This window comes from Motacilla alba, chromosome 4A, assembly GCF_015832195.1.
Source record: "Motacilla alba alba isolate MOTALB_02 chromosome 4A, Motacilla_alba_V1.0_pri, whole genome shotgun sequence".
NCBI lineage: Eukaryota > Metazoa > Chordata > Aves > Passeriformes > Motacillidae > Motacilla > Motacilla alba.
Window position 1 is genome coordinate 11994148 of NC_052045.1, and position 20775 is coordinate 12014922.

At 49.0% G+C, this 20775-nt stretch overlaps 1 protein-coding gene across 11 annotated transcripts in view; it reads left to right on the forward strand.

Moving 5' to 3' along the window:
• The window catches only part of LOC119712855 (serine/threonine-protein kinase PAK 3), a 128351-nt gene that overhangs the window by 45548 nt on the left and 62028 nt on the right, over positions 1-20775 (forward strand). For 6 of the 11 annotated variants that reach the window (XR_005259885.1, XR_005259886.1, XR_005259888.1 and 3 more), the window contains exon 1: positions 11649-11780. The exons of 1 other annotated variant lie outside the window; for it this stretch is intronic. The gene's annotated coding sequence lies outside the window, so the exon portion shown is untranslated. Of the gene's footprint in view, positions 1-3457; positions 3577-10426; positions 11388-11624; positions 11781-20775 lie in introns of those variants that run through there. 4 more of the 11 variants (XM_038164599.1, XM_038164601.1, XM_038164597.1 and 1 more) reach the window with 4 other exon arrangements.

Here is a 20775-nt window from a genome sequence, read left to right on the forward strand (position 1 = left end):
AAAAATATGTATGAGCAAACATCTTGTTTCAACTGCAAGGATGCACTGAAGCGTGAGACTGTGAGTCCTGCAGAAAGCCAGAGGCAGCGTGGGTTGGCATTCAGACTGCAGCTGCACAGTGAAGCCACACTGGTAGCACAGGAAAGGGAGGGCAGGAGCCCAGTCTGGAGTAATGTCATGGAGTCACCTAGTACATTTGGCTGCATCCTGTTGGCTGGAGTGCAGTGTGGATACAGGGGATCAGGAGAGCAGGTGGGTTACCACCAAATCCATCACTGGCCTCTGGCTCTGTTCCTCTCTGACAGTGGCCTCCATGTGGGATGGGACCTGTCATTGAAAAGACTGTTTGTATGGAATCATTACCTGCTCCATACAATACTGGCAGGTGAGTACCGGGTGTGATGCCCCATCCTGGTGGGCTCCATGGGGCACTGGCAGAAGCTAAGTGTGACTGTCAGTGGAGGTGTCACAGTGACACAGAGGTGAAGTGGGTGCTCCAGTAGAATATGCTGCTTTTTCCTTCATGAGAAAATAAAGATATTTAATTTTAATTTCTGTTCTAAGGGTGATTGTTCTTGGCTGGGTTGAGTCCCTATAAAACTTCACAAAGTCAATTCAGATAGTTGAAAGCTGTCAATGCACCCCAGTCATTTTCCTCTCATTCAGTGAAGGACTTTTTTGCGAGGAAGGTTTATGACATATCTTTGCATTGAAGAGCTTGGACAGGCAGGAGTCTTACCAGCTGACTGCAAGGGCACTTCCATGACAAGGAAGGCTGTCTTGGTACCTTGGCTGAAGATATGAAGGCTTGATGTGAGATCTCTTATAAGAGAAATTAACTTGCTCATGGAAAGAGATGATTTCTCTGTTTATATGCTGGGTTTACCAGGGATCATACATCTCTCAACTTTGAATATTATGGGTACCAAAAGAAGGAAATATCTCATGGAACATGGAGGTTAGCAGAATAGTTGGGCAACCATGCAGGTTTGTAGCCTTTGTGATGCATGAGAGCACCCAGAAACTATTGTTGTGACAGGGATTCTCTGAGCCCATGGGAGCTTACTGGATTCCCAAATATCAGCAGGCCTGGAGTGGAAGGAGAGTCTGACCTGGCACTGCAGAGCAGAACAAGTCCAAGCTTCAATCAGTCTGTTCCTAGTGGCATTGATGGCACCTGTTTATCTTGGTAATCAGACCTTCCAGCCCCATCTCATATATTAGCAATTGCAATAGAAATAATAATTGGATTCAGTCCATTGCATTTAACATTTTCATGTCAGCTGAGGATGTCTTCCTGACCCCATCTCTTGATTAGGTGACATCTTTGAGCACCAGATTAATAAGACTGACTGTATTCTTTATACACCCTACCTTCACAGTCAGAGGTGAGGGTTGAAATGTACTGTCATGTTTTGTACATTTGACTAAAGATGGCCAAAAGGTCATACTTACAATTCTTGAAATATTTTTCTTACCACGTTTGATTTTGATCCATGTTGGATGGAGAATAAAACTTTCACCGATTTTCCAGGAATTGTGTTCTTGCAGCCTGTGGATGCACGCTGAAATTGGTGCTTCCTTGAGCTTCTTGAAGAAGCTGGTCACTGAAAGTGTTTTGAAAAGATGTCCAACAGGTCTTACCCTTTTCCTGTAGACTGTCATGTGGCCAGGGTCTCAGGAATATATTTTTTCTTAATCTTGGGGTTCAAAACTCTTCTACTGTTCTGGTAAGACTTGTCAAACATGTGTTGTTTTGTACACTGAAATGCATAATTTAAGAATCGTGAGAAATAAAAACTACTTTTGTCAGGAAACTCATGCTGCACTGCTTTCTGGACTCTACAATTGTGATAAAAGGATTATTTCTGGGATAGTGGCTTTCTGTCTTCAAACTAATATTTGGGTCCATCTGTGCTATGTCAAAGCAGACTGTAGCTGTCCCAATGTCATGGAAGATAAATCTATGGAATGAACTTCTCCTTTGTGTTTGTACCTACACACTGCTTAGCCTTCACTATTGCTTATGGAGTTCCCTTTGTGGCCAAACAAAACCAAGGGTTTGGAGACAAACAGTAGAAATGCTGCTTGGCATGGACAAATCTCGCGCATTTTACTGGCTGTGTCCTGATGTAAAGTGAGCTGCAAGTGTGTGCAGGGGAGAAAGGGAAGGAAGGTGCTGGAGGGTTCACAGTCTAGAGAAGCAGGAGATAGTCTCCTCTAAAGTGCACTGAGGTGATCTGTACATGTAAGTTTGCTTTTTGGCACATTCTCCATTTACCACTATGGTGATGTGGTCAGTCTCGCTAAGTCAGTAGTCCTTCCTCTGGGCCAGCTTTCTGAAATGCTGCTTGAAGTGTCTCAATCAGGTTTCAGAGGAATCTTTCTCTTCAGCTGTTGCAAATTGTTCATATCACAAAGACAGTCTCAGTCCTGCTGCTGTAGCTGGTATTGGGCACACTAAAGAAGAGAGGGGCACTTCAGCCAGTGCAGTTGGTGCCTGTGTGCTACAGCAGAGAGCCTAGAATCTTTAATCCAATCCAGTATCAACCACTTTGCCTGGTCAGCAGCTGGAGAGTTTCTTGCATCTTAATTTTCCAGGTCACAACCCAGTAAGCTTGGGAAGGGTATTCTCTAAGTCAAGATAGGCATTCTCTATCATGCTTTTGCTAACTGTAAGGCTTCAATCTTTCAGGCTGGTGTGGAAGTGCACAGACAACCCTTGTCTCTGGTCTTCTAGTGCTGGGAGAGCACTGCCTGAGCCAGCCTAGTAGTAAACTCTAACTGTCATGGGATATTCTCCAGGCAATGAAGCCTTCCTTTGTGGAAAGGGAGCCACATAAAGACCTTTCTCTTCTTCAGGCCCTGTGGGCTGCTGTTATCCTGATGCCTGTGGTACCTTTGCATTGCAGCCTGCTGGGAACCTGCATTCTCCAGCTCTCACAAGCCGTGGTGCAGAGCTGTGTGTTTGCACCTTTGTTCATATTCGCCCATGACGCCCGTGGAGCTGTGAAATCAGAGTTCATACTGATCTAGGGTGAGGTTAATGTGCAGATTCACAACATTTGTTGTGGGAACAGTGGATTTTCAAGGGAGAGCTGAATGAGCAGAAGGAGGCACATGGACATAAGGATCCACTTTCATGTGTGGAAGGGGAAGGAACCACCAGAGATGAAAGCAGCCTCAGGTGTCTCATCTTCTTTGAAGGATTAACTCAGACCCTCCCCTGTGATACCATAGCTGGAGGTCTAGGGTCTGTGAAGGGTGCAAACCTTTATGAGTTTGTCTGTGCTACAGGCCAGACAGAGGTAACTCAGCCTAGGCCTGGAGTCTTTCTGACTGGGTTATTATGGGATGATGAATTGAAAATAGAGTCTTTCCTCTTCAGCTTGTTGGTTTCTGGATATGAGTCTGTATCTTTACCCTGTTTTGTAGTGCCTTGCTGCTTCCTTCACAGGTTGGCTCCCTTCCTGCTCCCATGGAGCCTGTCTCAGGGCTCATAGGGAAATCGTGGACTTCAATGGCAACAGACTTTTCTGCTTTCACCAGAATACCCTGAAGGCAGCGGGAGATGAGGTATGGCAAAGTTTTCCTAGCAGCTGTTCAACACTGCTTCCCTTCCACAGAAAACAGCACTCTAGTATCTTCAGGCCAGAATCATCCCCACGTGAAATCTTCTGGTGATGGAGTGCAAAAAAGAGCTCTGAATCCCTGCCTAAGCCCTTTCTGCTCCTGAATCATAACTGCATTCAGTGGAAAAGAGCCAGAGAGCAAGATTTTTTTTATTGCAAACATGTCTAGCCAAGAAACAGGCATTTTAAAAAGATTCAATAGAGGCCCCAGTGTAAAAACAGTTAATTCCATTTAATTTTCAGCCTGATTTGCTTGAATCAGTTCATTTTCATACCTTTGCTTGGATGTTACCCTCATGTGGTTTTGGTCTGGGATGTTGAGATGCTCTGGACAGTCACAGACTTAATACTGGCCTTCATATTCAGCATTTCTAAAACTCTAGAATGCCAGGTACCACCAATGGTTTACCCTTTTCAAGTCTGTACATCAAGGTGGGAGCTCAGCAGGTCTCCCACTGACAGAGTTGAGCTCAGCTATCAAAAGCTGAGGGCTGTGCAGGTAGGGCAGCTTCACACTTGCTCCACCTCAGTGCTTCATTAATTAGTCTTAATGATTACATCGAGGTGAATGTAAATTAAAACCCCAGACACAGACACTGCCATAGCACGGTTAAGCCTGAACTGCCACAGTGTGGCAGCCTGTAAAATGGTGACATTTCACCTCTTGAGCCTCTCTATTTTGATGTCTCTTGGCAGGCACAAAAATTTGTATCATTCCTGCTCACAAGTAGCTGAGGAGAAAATGGAGAATGACTTGTGTAAAAACCTAGTATGTTGTCAAATGCTTTTCATATTATAACAAACAGCCTGGAGAATGTTTTTTCTATGTCTCACCCACCTCTAGACATTTTGCAAGCTGAAAACAGAGGCACGGTGATGTGTGGCTGTTCCAATGAAGAATCACTGTTGAATTACTATTTTTGGAGAAGATAAATTTGCTGCACTTGCCCATCTTGCTGTGGTGGTTTTACTGTCAGATTGTGCATTTAAAGTGTACTGCACCATAGTCATGTATAGATGCTCCTACAGGGGAAGGGGTCTCTCACCTCTGCTGAGATTTTCTGGTGTAGGGGATTGGGCATGGTCATGTATTGGGAAATCTGGTGTTGTGCTGGGCTGTGACCCCTTGCCCACACTCCTCTGGGTCAAGAATCTTATTCTCTGGGGCCAGGAAGGACTGGAAACCATTCTGTGCTGTTTGGATAGATAGGGTGGATCTTGGCTTTCTCAATCCTTCGAGCAGACTGAATTCAGCATCTTGAGCAGATAAAATTCTGCAGGCAGGTGGATCATCTTTGCTTGCGTTCAGTCAAACGGGATGTTCCCCATGAAGGAGCATGGTTGGCGTTTAAGTGCAAGCCAGACACGATTGGACTTGACAAGGATTCTCCTGAAAAATTCTGGATCCCATTGGTGTTTCTGCAGGAAGCTGTGATGTGTTCTGTTTACAAGCTGTGTTAAGGTAGGGCTCGATACATTCAAGCTAGTCCTGCTACTCCTGTTGGAAGGTGATTTAAATTGCAATTCACAAAACAAAAAGGGGGCTGGGAGTGACACTGGGGATCCATGGGAGGCAAAGCTACTGTACAGCTGCCACTGAGCTACTGCCCAGCCTAAGCTGCTCTTTGCCTCAGCTTCCCCTCTGCCAAAACTGGAGGAGCAATGCTGTGGGAAGAATCACTAAAGCCAGCTCAGGTAAGATTGCAGAGTACCAGTATGAGCAGTATCAGCTCCTATTGTTTCCCTCTGGCAAAACCCTCTCCCAGGTTGGGGATCTCCTTGCAGACATTCCTGTCCTTTCTGAGAGAGGCAGGATTTGTGAACCTGATGCTTACTATTAATCTGGGAGTGCTTCAGTTATGTGTTAGCAACTGGGTCTTTGGTTTAGCTTTGAATTTTATATCACACGCATCCCCAGAGTAGGAGAGCACTACATTCAGTTTTACTAGCTCCTGGAGGTGGATTATATCCCACTTGATTGTTTACAACAGTTGTGAAGATTCAACACAATTTTAATGAGGTATAGCAGTAGTATATTAAGAAATGTATCTATTAAAGTCTTTAGTAGCTGATTGGTATTTAATTGACATGTGTTAATAGTCCTATTAGAGCTCAGTTAAATCCACAGTTGAAGCACTAATTTTGAATGGGGAAATCATGGTTTGAGGTAAAAATATGTACTAAAAGTACAGCAGTTTTTAATATCAAAACTTTATTACTAAATGAAGTGTTAAGTGTATTAATAAAGTCTTATACTGACTTTAGCAAGTGTTTACACTTAGTAGATGTTTTTAAAACCGATTAAAATTACATAAAAGACACATTCTGTCAATTATTGCTGAAAGATTCATAAGGACTTATCTATGGAGGTAATTTCTGTCTCCTCTTAGGAAAGATTCAGACTTCATCATTTTTACAGGCAAGTTTTTTTAAAAAGTGTGTTATTTAACATGAAGGCGGGCATTCTTCTCCAGGAACTTGGTCGTGGGGATCAGTAGTTTGGCAACTGAGCTTCTCCAAGCTATGGTGTTACTGCCATCCACAAAGGTTTCCCACTGCAGCACCTCAATCCACTGTTACTGCAGCCACAGGAGGTACCTTGCAGGTCTGAGTACAGGCTGAATGTTTCACAAGGACATGGTGAAGGACAAAGAGTTTCCTGGGTTGAGAAGATCCTAGGGGAAGGCACGGTGTTTGGTGCCTTGCATGATCCCACAGCTTCAGTTTTCAGGGGACGTCTGGCACCGGAGCTGAGAGGGATCCTCAGGACAGCAGAGTCATGCGTGGATTCTCTTTGAATGAGCTGCATTGCTGTAAGTCTGTGCCCTGCCCTGAGCAAGACTGCAGGACAGGAGTGGGAAGTATTCTAACCATTCACAGAAGCTACCTGCAAATGGGGGAAGCTAAGGCACAGAGTCTCTCAGTGCCTTACCCTCCTGGAGACAGCATGTGAGAGCTACAGCATCGTGGGAAGGCCTCTGTGTGCCAGCCTCACTGTGTCACTTGTCCCAGGCTGTTACTGTCCTGATCCCACGTGAGCCCTGGGCACTTCCACTGCTCAGGAACTTGAATCATTCCCAGGCAGCCCCTGTGCATCCTCCCTGCTCTGTCTTTGCGTGGATCTCAGCGCTGCCCAGCTGAGCAGTTGGGACCCTTGGCTCCTGGCAGGCTGCCTGCCTGTTCCCATCGCTACGTGTCGGTAGGTGGTTCCTGTCTAATGAAGCTCCTTTCCAAGGGAGGCTGTTGACGTGCTCCAGCATCGCCAGATGGTCCCCTTACCTCTTCTTCTCTCACACTCCCTCGGAAACATTAATGATCCCTAAACCTCTCTGATGGAGGGGCTCCTTTTTGTGACAACCTCATTACGTGGTTATCAGAAGCTGCCACTATGCAGGTTGTCAGGACAACCAGCTTGATTCAGAGCCGCTGGGAAAGGTCTGAACCTCAGGCAAATAACCATCCCCAGCTCCCAGCAGATGCTCACCCACAGCCAATCGCCGGGGCGCTGGGAAGCCATGACATCATGGGCCAAGCAGGCCTCCAAATTTAATTGTCAGCGTCCCTCCGTGTCCCCTCCCCCCAGTGCTCTCCACATCAGCCCCTGGCACAGTTAATCAAGGGCTGCTGTTGTGCCACTTCAGACCCCCCTGGAGCTGGCTGGTCTCTGCAGGGCTGGCACAGGGGCTCCCACAGTCCCCCATGTAATGCAGCCTCGGGGAGGAGTGGGACCGTGGGGCCAAGTGCTGGTGCCTCAGCAGTCTGGCATGGGGGAAAACTGCAGGGGACTGGAATACCCACAGCTCTTAGGGGACAGAATAGGTTTCTTCTTATTGGGGTTTTGTTGATGGAGATGGATTGATGGTCAGAGTTAATTTTATCTGTAAGATGAGCTCTCTGGCAACTAGTGTGGGGGTTTATTGGGATCCTTAACGGGATAACTTCTTCCCATAAAAACCTACTGACACCTCATCAGCAATCACACTTACTGCTCAGACTGCTCGTGTTTGCCAGCAAGGTGTGATAAATGTGGCAGGACCAGTTCTGGTGCAAATGAAGGCTGTGTCCACCTTCCTGCCCTGCTGAAGCAGAGGGGTTTACTCTGTGCCCTTGTGCCTTCGCTAGGGCATGTCTGAGCCACCTCTGGAACCTTGTATCCCATTAAGGTTACATCCTGCATAGCACTCAACAAGGCTTCCAGCAGATGCGTATCTGCAGAGCTTTCCTGAATTCCTGCCCTGCTTGAGCGCGTTCCCTGTGAAAGCAGGATCAGGCAGCTCTTTGAAAGGATTCCTCTTTTTGTTCAAGAAGGACTTTCTTAACTCACTGGCCATCCCAGATGAGTGTACCTTTGATTTCTGAAAATCTGGTGCTTGGTGTCCCTTGCTGAGACATTCAGCCTCGCACAGCACTCTGGCTCATGTAAGGCTGCTGGTCAGGCAGTGCAAGTCTGCAGCTCTGCAGTCAGTTTGGGAGGTTCTAGCTGATTATATTTAAGAGGTGAGGTTACCTGGCACTGGGCTTTTGAAGTCCTCAGGCACATTTTGGAGGCTACAAGAAGGCTATTTGTTGCTCAGAGCTAAAATTGCTTTCTCTTGCTTTGCTAGGTGTTGGCTACCTGGCCCTGAATTTCCGTGGGGTTGCATCTTCAAGAAGGAGTTGCCCTTGGGCCACTCCTGGCTGGGAATACCCCAAGGAAGGGCTGGCAAGCTTGTGCACAGCCCATCACAGAGACACTCCAGCACAGATGGTTGTGATACAGCCAATCCTGCCTATTTTGGTACACAAGAAAGGAGCTGTTGGGGTGATGCACATGGTGCAGCCAGATCCTTCCTCCTGCTTCTCAGACACCTAAAGCATTGTGCATTGGGGCTCAAATTAGGGCAGCTTCTGAAGTTATTTTTGCAGGATGAGATTCTTGCTCAGACACCAGATGGCTCCTGAAAAAACAGGGTTTGGGCAGGCCCTGCAGGTCTTGGAGGCTGGACCTCGTAGGTGGGCGTGCGGACTCTCGAAGCATTTCCAACTCGCTGGGACATGCATGTGACAGTCACACGGAATTGACGTTTAGCAGGGACTGACCTGCTTTCCTATGCCCTGTGAGGACAAAGCCATCACCATGTCCATGTCTGGGTCAGGTCGGGCCCAGCCACACTCTGCATGTCTGGCACAGCCCAGACCATCCCAGGTGGACCCATGGAGCAAGTTCAGCTTGTACTGCTGAACCTGGCACCCTGGGACTGTGTAGGTGCCTTGACCATGCAGTCACTCATTTTTTCTTTTTTTCTTCTCCCAGCAATGTGCTTGAGCAATGTGCCCATTGTCAGCACATGCAGCTGCTTATAGTGTGCAGCAGAGCCCTCCGACTCCAACAGGGTCAGCCTCATTACAGCTGCCATGAGGAGCAACGGAGCTCTGCGGTTTGGGCAATTTCCCCTTTGTGGCCTTTGCTTTTGCTGCCACTCTTTGTCTCCTTTGCCAGGAAGGCATGGGACAGGCGTGCACAGTCAGCTTTCTATCAGGTGTGGGACAGCTGGCTTCCATTTAACAGCTTAAAGATAGCTGGAGAACCCCGGAAGGCTGAAACACACAGCTTCAAGGGCTTTGTGGTTTCCAAAGGCCAACCTGAAAGGCACAGACATTTAAAAACCCTCTGATTTTCAGGCAAAACTCCACTGTGCACAGTCAATGCTTGCAAAATTTTCTGGCTCCCAGGAGAGTTGTAGCTTTGGACAGGACTGAGCGTAAGAGATCTGATCTGCTTTTTTACTGCGTGCAGTCACAGAGTCAAGTTTCTGTTCTTTCACAGGGGAAAGGAAACTGAAACTCTTCCTTCATCTGTTGTTGCTCAGCCTTTGGCAAAGGGCAGCCTGACCTGGGCTTGGTGCTTCAGAGAGCCTGCAGTTTTCTTACGGTGCTACTAAGGGCAGTTCTGGTAAAAGTTTATGCTAAAACTAGATTTTAGTTGGACTTTTAAAAAGGAATGGAAGTGATTCACTCACAGATTCAGTCCTAACAACTATAATTGCCTGATTTCATGCTCTATCTGCAGCCTTTCCTTGAGCTACCTCCCTCTTTTGGAAGCCTGTGAGCAGGACTTGCACTTCCCACAGCTCGTGGTAAATGACCCACCAGTCTTTCCAAAGCCATTGGGAATGATTTTTACTCTGAAGGTGGCTGGGTACTGCTGGTCCCCCATCTGCTCAGTCCTTTCCAGCTCTGGGCTGTTGTAAACAGCAGTTTGCAGCAGCCAGTGTGGTTTGCAGGGCTGGGTAAGCCTGCAGGTACCCTGACAGCTCCTTCGGCTGCGTTCCCTTCCTCGCTGCAGTCACAGGACATTCCTCCTAAACCTTTACATGGACTTTGATGGGAGAAGAGCCAAAGGCCAAAACCTGCACTCTCTGCTAACTAACCTGCTTTGGCTCAACAAGAAAGAGTGTGTCCTCTGCTGGAGTTACCCCTTTGCTTGTCCCAGCCCCCCTGGACGCGTGCAGTGCTGTCACCGGGGTGAACACTGCATGCAGCAGAAAATGGAAGGCCTCTTCTTCCAATGTTGAGAGACAGCAGATTTTCACAATTCCTGCTTACCTTAGAGGATCCTGAAAGTCATCTATCCACCGGAGTAATTCTCTGTGGGAGTGGAAAGAACACTGACAATTTGCTCTATGGCTTGACTGTAATCACTGCAGAACCAGCCAGCGAAGTGACAGATTTGACTCACACTGGGGAAGAAAACCTTGGTGAGACGTCGGCTTACAGCAGGAGGGGATGGTAGTGATTCAGTCAGGGCTGCTTGTCACGTCAGTGTGGACTGGGTGACTCAGTGAGTTCTTGCTTCTGGAGAACCGGTCCTTTGAACGAGCTGTAAGGCAGCAGCCTGATCACTTGTGGTCAGAGAAGATCACATGTCGTGTGGTGGGGCTGGGACAGTTTGCTGTCTCCTCTTGGATACATGTGGCCTGCCTTACCTTTGGCAATAGCAACCAGCAGAAGGTAAGTCTTCATTGCTTGCCCTTGGCTGCTCCATAATGTGCTATTACACATAATCTGTGCATCCCCATCAGGAAAAAATCTCCAACAAATCAAACAAAAAAATGGTCAAAGGTATGCTCACTTTGGTATGTAACAGCACAGTCCTTTCCATTGGTGGCACCTGGAGCTGCTAGAGCTTCCTGCCAGCCCTGGGAGCGGGCACAGCCCCAAGCTCAGGGCATGGCTGGTGCTCCCAGCCCCAGCAGGGCTCCATGCCCAGGGCCCTGCGGGCTCTGCCTCAGAGACTGTAAAACTGGTCACCTTTATCGGCACTTTTTTTTTTTTCCTGGAAATATTGTGAATGTGAGATCATCCTCATCAAAGCTGGGGCTGTTTCTACGTTTGATACCTTTCATGGAGGAGCTGAACTCGTGGATTCAGAAGGAGCAGAAGGACCACACGTTGCCTAGGGAAGCATAATTCTAAAAGAATGAAGGAGAATGGAAAACACAGACCGTGAATAAGATTTTTTCTTCTGGTGCGTTGGGAGATGTTTGCAAGGAAGTGCCCTCTTTGTCGCAGGAGCTGGTTGCTCCAGCCTCACTCCCGCTGGGCTTCTCCCACGTTTGGATGCGGACAGGAGAAGCCCACAGGCTATCACACGCAGACGTCATCCGGGGAAGCCCCGAATTTCACGGTGCATTTCCTATTCCCAGCGGACGAAGACCAGGGAGCGCGACGATGCCTTTCAGGACCCCTCGCACCGGCGCCGGTGCCGCCTCCCAGGTTTCCGCACAGCTCCGCGGGGGCGCCCGGGGAAGGGGCTTGGAGGGCGAGCACCCCCCCGCGCCGCGCTTTCCCTGCGCGCTGCCTTGAAACACGAGATTTGCCCCCAGCCCCAGCCCCGGCCCGCGTGTCGTCACCGGCCGCCCGCCGCGCCCATTGGCTGCGCCAGCGCCGCTGCGGCGGCCCCGCGACGCGCGGGGCGGGCGGGCGCGCGCGCGGCGATTGGCGGCGCGGGGGGACGGGCCGCGCCCGGGGGGCGCTCGGCGGCGGCGGCGGGGGACGGGCGGGGCGGCGATGAGCGACGGCGGCTCCAGGTAACCCCGGCCGGGCGGCAATGAGCGCCGCGGCTCCAGGTAACCCCGGCCGCGCAGCAATGAACGACCGCAGTTCCAGGTAACCTCGGCCGGGGCGGTTCCAGATAACCCCGGCCGGGCCCTGCGGCCGCCGGCGAAGCGCGGTGCCCGTGGCCGCGTCTGCGGCGCCCCGTCTCCTCCCGACGATGGGAGGATGACGCCGCGGGCAGGGCCGGGGTGCGCCGGTGGCGGGGTTGTCTCTGCGTCTCCGGGGTGCCGCTGCCGTCAGTGACACGTGTGTTGCCGGGCAGTCGGCGGTGGCCGGAGCCCGGTGTCCTGCGGGAAGGATTCCCGGAGCCGCAGAGCCGCAGCTGAAGTTGTGTCAGCGCCGGCACCGGCCATTAACGCGGCCGCGGTGCGTGTGTTCCCCATCTCCCAACAATGCCGCCTCTGGGCTGCGCTTCTGCAGAGGAGTGAGAAATTCTGGGCTATAAATAACCGCGCCTTTTTTTTTCCTTTTTTTTTCTTTTTTCTTTTTTTTTTTTTTGATACTCGTTATTGGCAACGCGCATCCGATTGACCTTGGCACCTGCCAAGTTTTTTCCCGAAATCCCTTCAGGGAAGGGTGGTCTCTCTCTGTGCGTGCATGGTGGTGCCTGATGCCACACTGGAGCTGGTCCCTGTGCTGGGTTGTCCCTTTGTCCCAGACTTGTACACTAGCCAGCCGAGGAAGTGCTCCAGCGTGATGTCTGGCCGCTCCAGGCTTCCCTCCTCCGGCAGGGGGGTGCACTCGGCACGGGTGGCCCCTTTTGCTGGTCATTGAGGCAGTTTTCAGATCCAGTTTTCACCGATGCCAGAAAACGAGCCTTGTTTTAAACACAGCGAGGTATTTAACGTGGAAGGCTGAGGGAATTCAGGCAGGAGAAGCCGTGGCTTCAAAGCGAGCAACATCTGAAAGCGATGGTGGGCCCAGGCTGGGAAGAGCGGGGTTGTTTGGGGCCCTGCAGCCCCAGGGGTGTTGAGGAGCTGGGTTTTGCCTCTCCCCTCGCCCTTCCCTTGGCGGGGTGGGCACAGCGTGGGCCAGGAGCGAGCAGCCTGGGTATCCGTGCGGAGGGTTTGGCAAAGCCCCTTAAAGGCTCCGTGCCGCTGATGCCCCACCTGCCCGGATCCGAGCCGGCGCCGGGGCCGCCCGAGAGGGGACGCTGCTTTCTCTTGTCTTTCCGGGCACGGTCGGGGATGCCTGCACAGGGAACCTGGAGGCCGGAGATCAGCACGGGCTTTGCTGGGCGGCTCTCGGGCTGACCTGGACCGCCTCGGAGCGAGGAGGAGGGGGAGGAGGACGGGCTGTCGGGAGGGCCGGAGCCAGGCTGCTGCCTGCCTGCCCGAGCGGGAGAGAGAAGAGGACGCTGCGGCCGGAGGGGCGATGAGTGCGGTTTTCCTGGCTCCTGTCGTGTGAATCCACCTTCTCTGTGGCTGTCAGGCGGGGAGGAGGGGCTCGGGCACGGCTCCGGAGCCACCCGGGAGGAGGACGCTGTGCCGGGGGAAGTGTGGCACATGGCTGCAGTGGAGCCTCGGCCTTCCAGTCACAGGTTACCCGACGATGTGAGCAGAATGCAGAGTAAATTAGGGGTCAGCGGTTATGGGTTGTAGGTCTGGGACATGGACAGGTGCGTTGTTCGAGGCCCGGCAGTGAAGGTTGCCGTGGCAGGCAGGTCGTGTGCATGGAGGGGAAGGATTGCCCTGAGCCGGGTGTTGTGTGGTGAGCATGGGCTGGTGAGGGAGGGTGATGCTTGTGGGTGTATGGAGCTGCATGGGTTGGAGCTGCATTCCTTGAGTGTGGAACTGGGCAGAGGAGCCGGTGGCAGGCACGCTGCTGGGGCTGGGGCTGGGGGCTGGCTGGCTTCATAGGCGAGGGGCTGCAAGCAGCTGCCTCTCTGGGCTGCAGAGGAGGTTGTACTCTGAACCAAGATGTGCATGGATGGCATTTCTTCACTGAGTGTCTCTGGATAACTAAAAGTAAGTCTCAGGAGCTCCTGTTACAGGATTAAGTTTCAGGCCTCATGGGCCACCACTTGCAACAGCAACAGTTTGGGAGACAGCTGTGGCAGCAGTGCTGCGGGGGGCAATAGCCAGGGTGAGCTGCTTTGGTTGTCACAGGCCCTGGGCTTGGGCCTCGTTCACCTCAGGGCTCCAACACAAGTGTGCTGCCTTTTTGTAGGGACTTACAGGGGCTTTGTGCCTTCTAAGCTAACAGGCCCAGCGAGACTGTGTAGAAGGGTTTCCCAGAAGCTGGAGAGCATTTTACTGCTGAGTACAGGGAAGAGAACTTTACCTTTCCAGGTAGACTGTTGACAGGGCAATTCCTCTGTAAGGATCTGACTGAAACTCAGAAAACACATGGAAGTTGGAGTTTAGATTGTCCTGTGTGTCTTGAGCTGACTCACAAAGACTAGAAAAACAAAATTGGGCACAAGAGGTTGTCTTCCTCCAACCCCCTGTATTTCTTTGTAAGTTGTGTACATACAATTACAGGGATAGATCAGACACATTCAACTCTGCAACATGTTGTTGGCCATAGCAAATCCAGCTCTTGTGTTAGCCATCTTCTGGCCTGGCAGCATTTGTTCCTTGAGGAGAGCTGGTTTGTGGGGATAGTCCCATTTTCAGTTCCTGTTCCCTTTGCCTGAAGCTTTCTTCTCTTTTTCTTTTAATACTTTAATTGTGACTGTGGATCCAAGTGTCCCTGGAGTTGCCTGTGTTCTGGGATCAAAACCAGCTGGGAATCTGAAAGTCTTTCAGATCTGCCTGCAGCTCCTCCTTCATTTTAGCCATGCCTGCACAGAACCGGTCGCAGGGGAGATGTTGCCAGATTTGGCTTCCGCTGCCTCTCTGATTGGACTCCCTGTGACTTTGGGACATTAACAATGCTGTCACTTTGTGCTTCTCTGGTTTGAGTACTGATTTCTGTTCCTGCTGTGCTGCACAGTGGGCAGGCAGAAGCCCACTGTGACCTTCCTCTTTCATTACCATCCTTGGCTCATGCCAAAGGTGCTTGAAGCTTTTCTCCAAGAACTTAATGAGGAGGGCAGTGGTAGAAAGGAGAGAGAAGAACATGAGTTAACTTTCACCTGCAGAAATAAACTTTTTTCATTCACTACTGCTATTTTGTGTTTAGCTAGCATTTTCTCCCTGTAGCTCTGTTTTGCCTTTTACCTTTCAGACACAAATAGTTGAGCTTGTGGATCTCCCCTTATGTTGGCTTTGATTTTCCCGTTACTTGAAGAATGGCATTAGGCCAAGTGGTAATTAGTAGGTTTCACTGGGCCGGGGTCAGCACAGATAGAGACACTGATGTGAATGTCTAATCTCAGAACTGCTGTCGCTGGTTGTCTCCTGCTCCTAGCAGTATTTTTATAATGGAAAAATATGATAAAATTGTGTGGTTTGCTAGTGGATAGTCTCAGTGCTTGGAGTTCTGGAGATTGTTTCCAGGTGAACATCAGCAGCTGTGCATTGAACAGCAAGTGTGTCACTGTGCTTTGTTGGAGATAGCCAAGGGACATCTCATTTTGCATGTTCAATTTCACTGCTCCAACTTAGCTCTGACAGTGCACTGTTTATAAGTTGGCTTCCTAGGTTTTCGGAGACAGGGAATCAGGCTGCAAGGTGGCACTCACTGCCTCAGGTGGTGTGGGATGTGGCAGGTTGGGTGCACCTTGCTCTGGGCAAGCGCCATGGCATCCGCAATGGCAGTGCTGCTGATAGGCATCCAGGAAGCCTGTGATGTTGTTGATGCAGTCTCATGTCCCCCTTCTGGAGCTCTTGATCCCAGGAAGCCCTGGGCAGGGGACAGACAGGCCTACAAGTGCTCCAGGTTGTTGGCTTCTGGGTTGGGAGGATCTTTGTGTCAGCATATGGCACCAGCCCTACCTGCAAGTCTGGCTCTTGGAGCACTGGGCTAGGTGCACCTCCAGGTACTCTGGTGTCCTGTCCTGTATCATTCTTTCCAGAGGCAGACTTGGAAATCATGTTCCTCTTAAAGAGGGGCATGTCCTGCTCAGTTAGGAAACCTCTGCTACGAATGTTGCTTTGTTTTGCTCTAAAGGCTTACTGTTATGGCTGTGTGCATTAAGTGTTCAAGGGTAAAATTGTGTTGTTATATATTCAGTGTGCTCATTTCCCAACATTAGTTTTATTGTCAGTTGCTTATTTAGTAGTGTACCGACAGATGTGACTGAGTCTTGAGTGATGCAGAGCAAAGCATTTCTCTCCCTGGAGTCTGTGCTGCCAGTTCCACAGTTGGAATAGTATTCAGTGCCTCCATGTGCTGGGTTTGGGGCTCGGTGTGGTGCTCTGGTACAGCTCTGTAAGGGTCAAAGTTGGGGAATGGCAAAGGTGAGGTTGGATACACATCCTTTGCTCTGCTCTGGTCGTGTATACTGTGTACTGTCTTATTGCCATCAGAAGCAGATTAAGGTATTTTGGATCCAAAACATACTTGGAGAATCTTTGGGTAATTTCATGTTTGTTTATTGTCCAGGTGGTAAAAGTGTGTTTTCTCAGGGAATGGAAACGAAGATTTGGATGTGACTCTTTGAGTTCTGAAAGTGACACCTGGCACATGGACCACTGAGCTCTGTGCTGTGGTCCAGCTTGCTGCTCATGCACATGCTTCGCTTTGCCACAACTCAACCTACTGTAGTGTCATTTTTTTCCAGCCATAGATCCTCATAACCTGAAAGAAACTGCCATTTCAACATTGCAGTACGGCACAGACTCCAGAGCCAAACCATTCTCATTTCCTTTCTAATCCTCGAGTGTTGAAAGTGCTCTGGCACCTTAGCAGGCTCCAATGTTGCTCTGCAGGGTGTATGCACAGTTCGCTGCATGTGACGAGGGCAGTACTAAAACATTTTCTTGCCATGTCACCTGGGTGGACTTGTTTCTCCAGACAGAATTGTTGAAGGGGCAGCAGCTGTACCCCCCCAGCCTCTCTCCATTTGCTGGCATCAAAAAATCAGTTTCCGTATTTAGAAAGGGCACTGGAAGGTACTTCTCTGTGTCTCTTGAGGGGAGTGAAAGGCCTAATGTTTTCCATTTTCTGTCTGCTACTTCTCTATTCCCTATTGTGAAGGAGAAAATCCTCCAGATCAGAAATTTTCTAGGCGCTTCCCCGCAGAGAATCTTGATTCAACCTGCAGTGCCCAGATGCCAGCTCATATTTATCAGGTGCATCCAGCCACTCCCCAGATGAACCACAGGGCTGCTGGTGCGTGGTAAACCTGAGAGGGAAAAACTGAAGGCACACAATTAAAATCCTGGGCATTTGCTAAAGCTGTTTTGAATGTCTCCTGCCCTCACAGGCAGAAGATTGTGGACTTGGATTTGGGTTGTTCTTAATGTGTCACCAGAAAAGCTGTCATATGTGTGTTTGCAGAAATGAAGGCTTGGGAAATGCTTTTAATTGTGATTCCACTCTGCATAACACAGATTGTCAGGCTTTAAGCTCAGGTTTGTTTGTATCAGGGACAGACATTGATACCACAGCTCCTATTGGTGCATGAATATTTTAACAACTGAAATGATGCCTGCTCCAGAAAAGAGCTGCTTACATCCACGTTTGATCTCTTTAGCAAGCCTAGGCAGCTCAGGGTGGCATTTCCTACAGATATGGGGTGCATCAGCTGTGCTGTGCTATATGACTCTCTTCATTCCAGAGAATTCAAGCTGGGAAAAAGTGAGATTTCTAGCAAAAGACTAAAACAGACAGAATTTGCTCCCTGATTTGTTGATTTTTTGAGGAAGGTGCCTTGCACTTTGTAGGATGCATGGACCAGAAGGAGGTGGGGTAATATTTGGAAGTATCTAGAGTGGCATTCTGTGGGGATAGTCTTCTTTAATTTCTGCCCCAAGATCTGTGCCACAACTTCTCTCCTTACTCTTCTTCTCTCTCCACTTCTTCTTGCACTAGAGGAATGCAGAATCCTCCTCTTTAGATGCCCTGATGAATAATGGTTAGCATTTCAGAAGGAATAAGCTGAGAGTGGAGTCTTATTATTTTCTGCAGTATATTGACAGATCACACTCAGAGGTTGTGTCCTGGACCATTCTTGAAAACTGTTGTGGTACTGAAATGCTGGAACTTCTGCTCTCTTTGTGTGTTTCTGAAGTAAATTGTCCACAAAGCACCTCTAATTAGGGGGCACTTCTACGCCATAAGTTGTAATGCGAACAGAGCTTTTGAACAGCCTGATCTTCAGGACATGCCCTGTCTTCTCCCATGGTCTGTGGAGCACTCTGGACACTCAAGGTGAATGCCAGTCTTCTTCATGTAGCAAGGAGAAGCAATAAGAATCTGGTTAAAGGTAGTTTTCCAGTTCTAAGTCCTTGGTTTGGTCAGCTCTCTTTCCTCTCCCCTAGTGAACTCAGCAGCTTGTGGATGAAGTTCCCAGGCCCACACATGACACAGGTCTGTTACCCGATTCTTGAGTACTTTTTGAGCTGCATTTCATGTTGTTTGCATTGCTGATCTCAGCAGAATGGCAGAGCCTGCCCACATGGGTATACCTGAGCACATGTGACTCTGTTTGAGGATTGCATCTATCCTGACTGTAATTGCTTGTGTACTGAAACAGGAATTACACATAGCTGTCTATGTACCCACAAGCAGTCTGGTAAACATAATCCCAAAATCAGCCCATAAAAGGACTGGCTTTTGGGCAAGGAGAGGAAAAAGTTGTGCTCTTGCATAATCCAGCAGCCTCTAAAGCACAAGTTCTCATCAGACTGATGGCTTTTGTTGGTGGGGTCCTTGGGCAGACGACACCTTGCACTGGTCTGCCCTGCAGTGCTGGGTGTTGTGGTGAGGTGTTGTGTTGTGGTGTTGTGATGCACGGAGCTGGCTGTGTCTGACTCCTGTTCCCTCTTGCCATGGAAGAGGCAGCTCAGGCTCCCTTGTGTGCTCACTGGAATTTTGAATGTTGGTGCCAGAAGGCAGTGAGCAGTAGGTGCATGCATCTAGTAGTATTCTGCACTCTGAGGATCTCAAAGCATATTTTCTGTGAAAACTGTTGTAAAGATCTGCAATAAATGCCTAAAAGTCAGGCCTGGAAAAAAAATCAGAGATGTGTTAAGGCTGACTGCTCCAGGGGGGGGCTGGGTGCCAGGTTGACTCATGTCAAACACACTGGAAACAAAAGGATGGAGTCAGATGCCCAAGGTCATCAGTAGGGTGCTGTCAGAGCAATGAAAGATTGCAGTTAAAAGTAAACATGATTGAGGTTTTGTGTCCTGAACTCACTGTGGGGAATAGTGGTGTTGGTGTGGCTGGGGACCTCTAAAACCTAGGCTAGTAGGTGCCTGAATGGGTCCATGGCAACTAATAAGAACAATTGCCATCCAGCAGTGCCAGGGAGAGAAGAGCCCTGGCACCCCTGAGGCCACAAGGCTCATTTGAGAGACACAAAGTGAAGGACGGACATGTTGGATGGAGAATTGCTACTTGTGATATGTTAGGTGTTAAATGCATCTGACACAGGAAGCTTGTGAAAAGGTCTGGATTCAGGATGTGCTTGTGCTTAGCACAAATGTTCTGTTCTGTGACTGCTGTGAGCAGAAAGACAAGGCCCTCCAGCCCCTGCTCAGCTGTTACAGGCTGGTGCCAAGCCAGGTGTTGTCAGGTAGCCATTGCACTCTACACCGGTGGTCTCAGAATGCTGTGAGATTTGGAGTGGAAGATGTAGGGATCCCTGGGTACTGGGGATTTAAAGGTGCTTTAGACCCTTTGCATTGCCTTTTGCTTGTAAGTGTTTGGGAGAGGTGTCGTATGCGTATATATCATATGCAAATGGATTTTGAGTTGTGTGTTTTGTCTGAATTTAGAAAAAGAGTGATTTGAAGAAAGAATCCTCCAGGAAATGCTGCTTTTGCAAGCGCAGGCCTCTTGACTGTGATTTGTGGGGGAGGAAGGAGTGGGAATGAGGGGGAGGTACACCGAGGTTTTCTTCTTTTCTTGTTGCGTTTTGGGAAAACTCCAGCCAAGGCCCACATACAGTCGGATGAATCAGCCTCCCTTTTGCCATAAGTAATTGGCAGTTCTAGCTGCAATGCAGTTTTGATGTATGCCTAATACACTTTTCCTTAGTTAATTGAGAAGATACACTGCAGTAGATGTATGATGTTGAGCTGGCCTTTGTATGGAGTCTTTGAGCTAGTAGGGAGATACTGTAGGCTGCTCCTTGAGAGGTTGGAATTTGATGCTAATGATATTCCATACTCTAGTCTGAAGGCTGTCATTGCTGTTCATCTGCTATAGAAAATACATTTCCTGTCTCATACACGTGTAGAGAGCACTGTAAGTTGGCACATGGGACTGTTACTCAGTGCAGGGTTTCCTTGGAAGAGTCTGATTTTATAACAACTTCAACAGAATATTCATGCTCTTAGATGAGTGGCTGTTCCTGTGCTGACAAATAAAGCATTTTGGCCTTCTCATATTCCTGTAACAAAATGAAAATCACTTGTTTTCTAAAGCATCTGGTGCCAATTCAGACTCAGAGCTTTCTGTGTCTGCTCTAGGATTTCCACTGGGCTTGGAAAACTTACCAGACAAGCTCAGCATTCACTACTGGAAGAATCTGGAGTAACTGGAGGGCTTTCTTGTCCTGGAAACAGGACATGGAAAAGTTGCCCTTGGCAGGCTAAGACTTGCCAAATGCCTTGTATTTCCTGTTGGAAGCCTATTTTTATGTCGAAGGACTACATTACTTTCACAACTGTAGTATCTGTTGGTAAATATTGGCTTTAATAACATGCATTTCACTTCAGCAGAATATCAGCAGTGCAGTGAAAGAAGTGTGCTGTACTGGGGCAGTAACATCAGTGTTCTTTTAGTGTTTTCGGTGGCAAATACTGTACCTATTATTTTCAAAGCATTTGGAAGTTCATTACAAATAAGTCCCTTTGAGGAACCTGTTGTCACAAATGTGATTATCTCAGCCTTGGAGTTTTAGTCATGGTCAAAGCTTCACTAAATGTTGTCTAAAAAGAGAGAATAATGGCCTTGAATTATTCTTTCATGGGATTGCTTCATATGC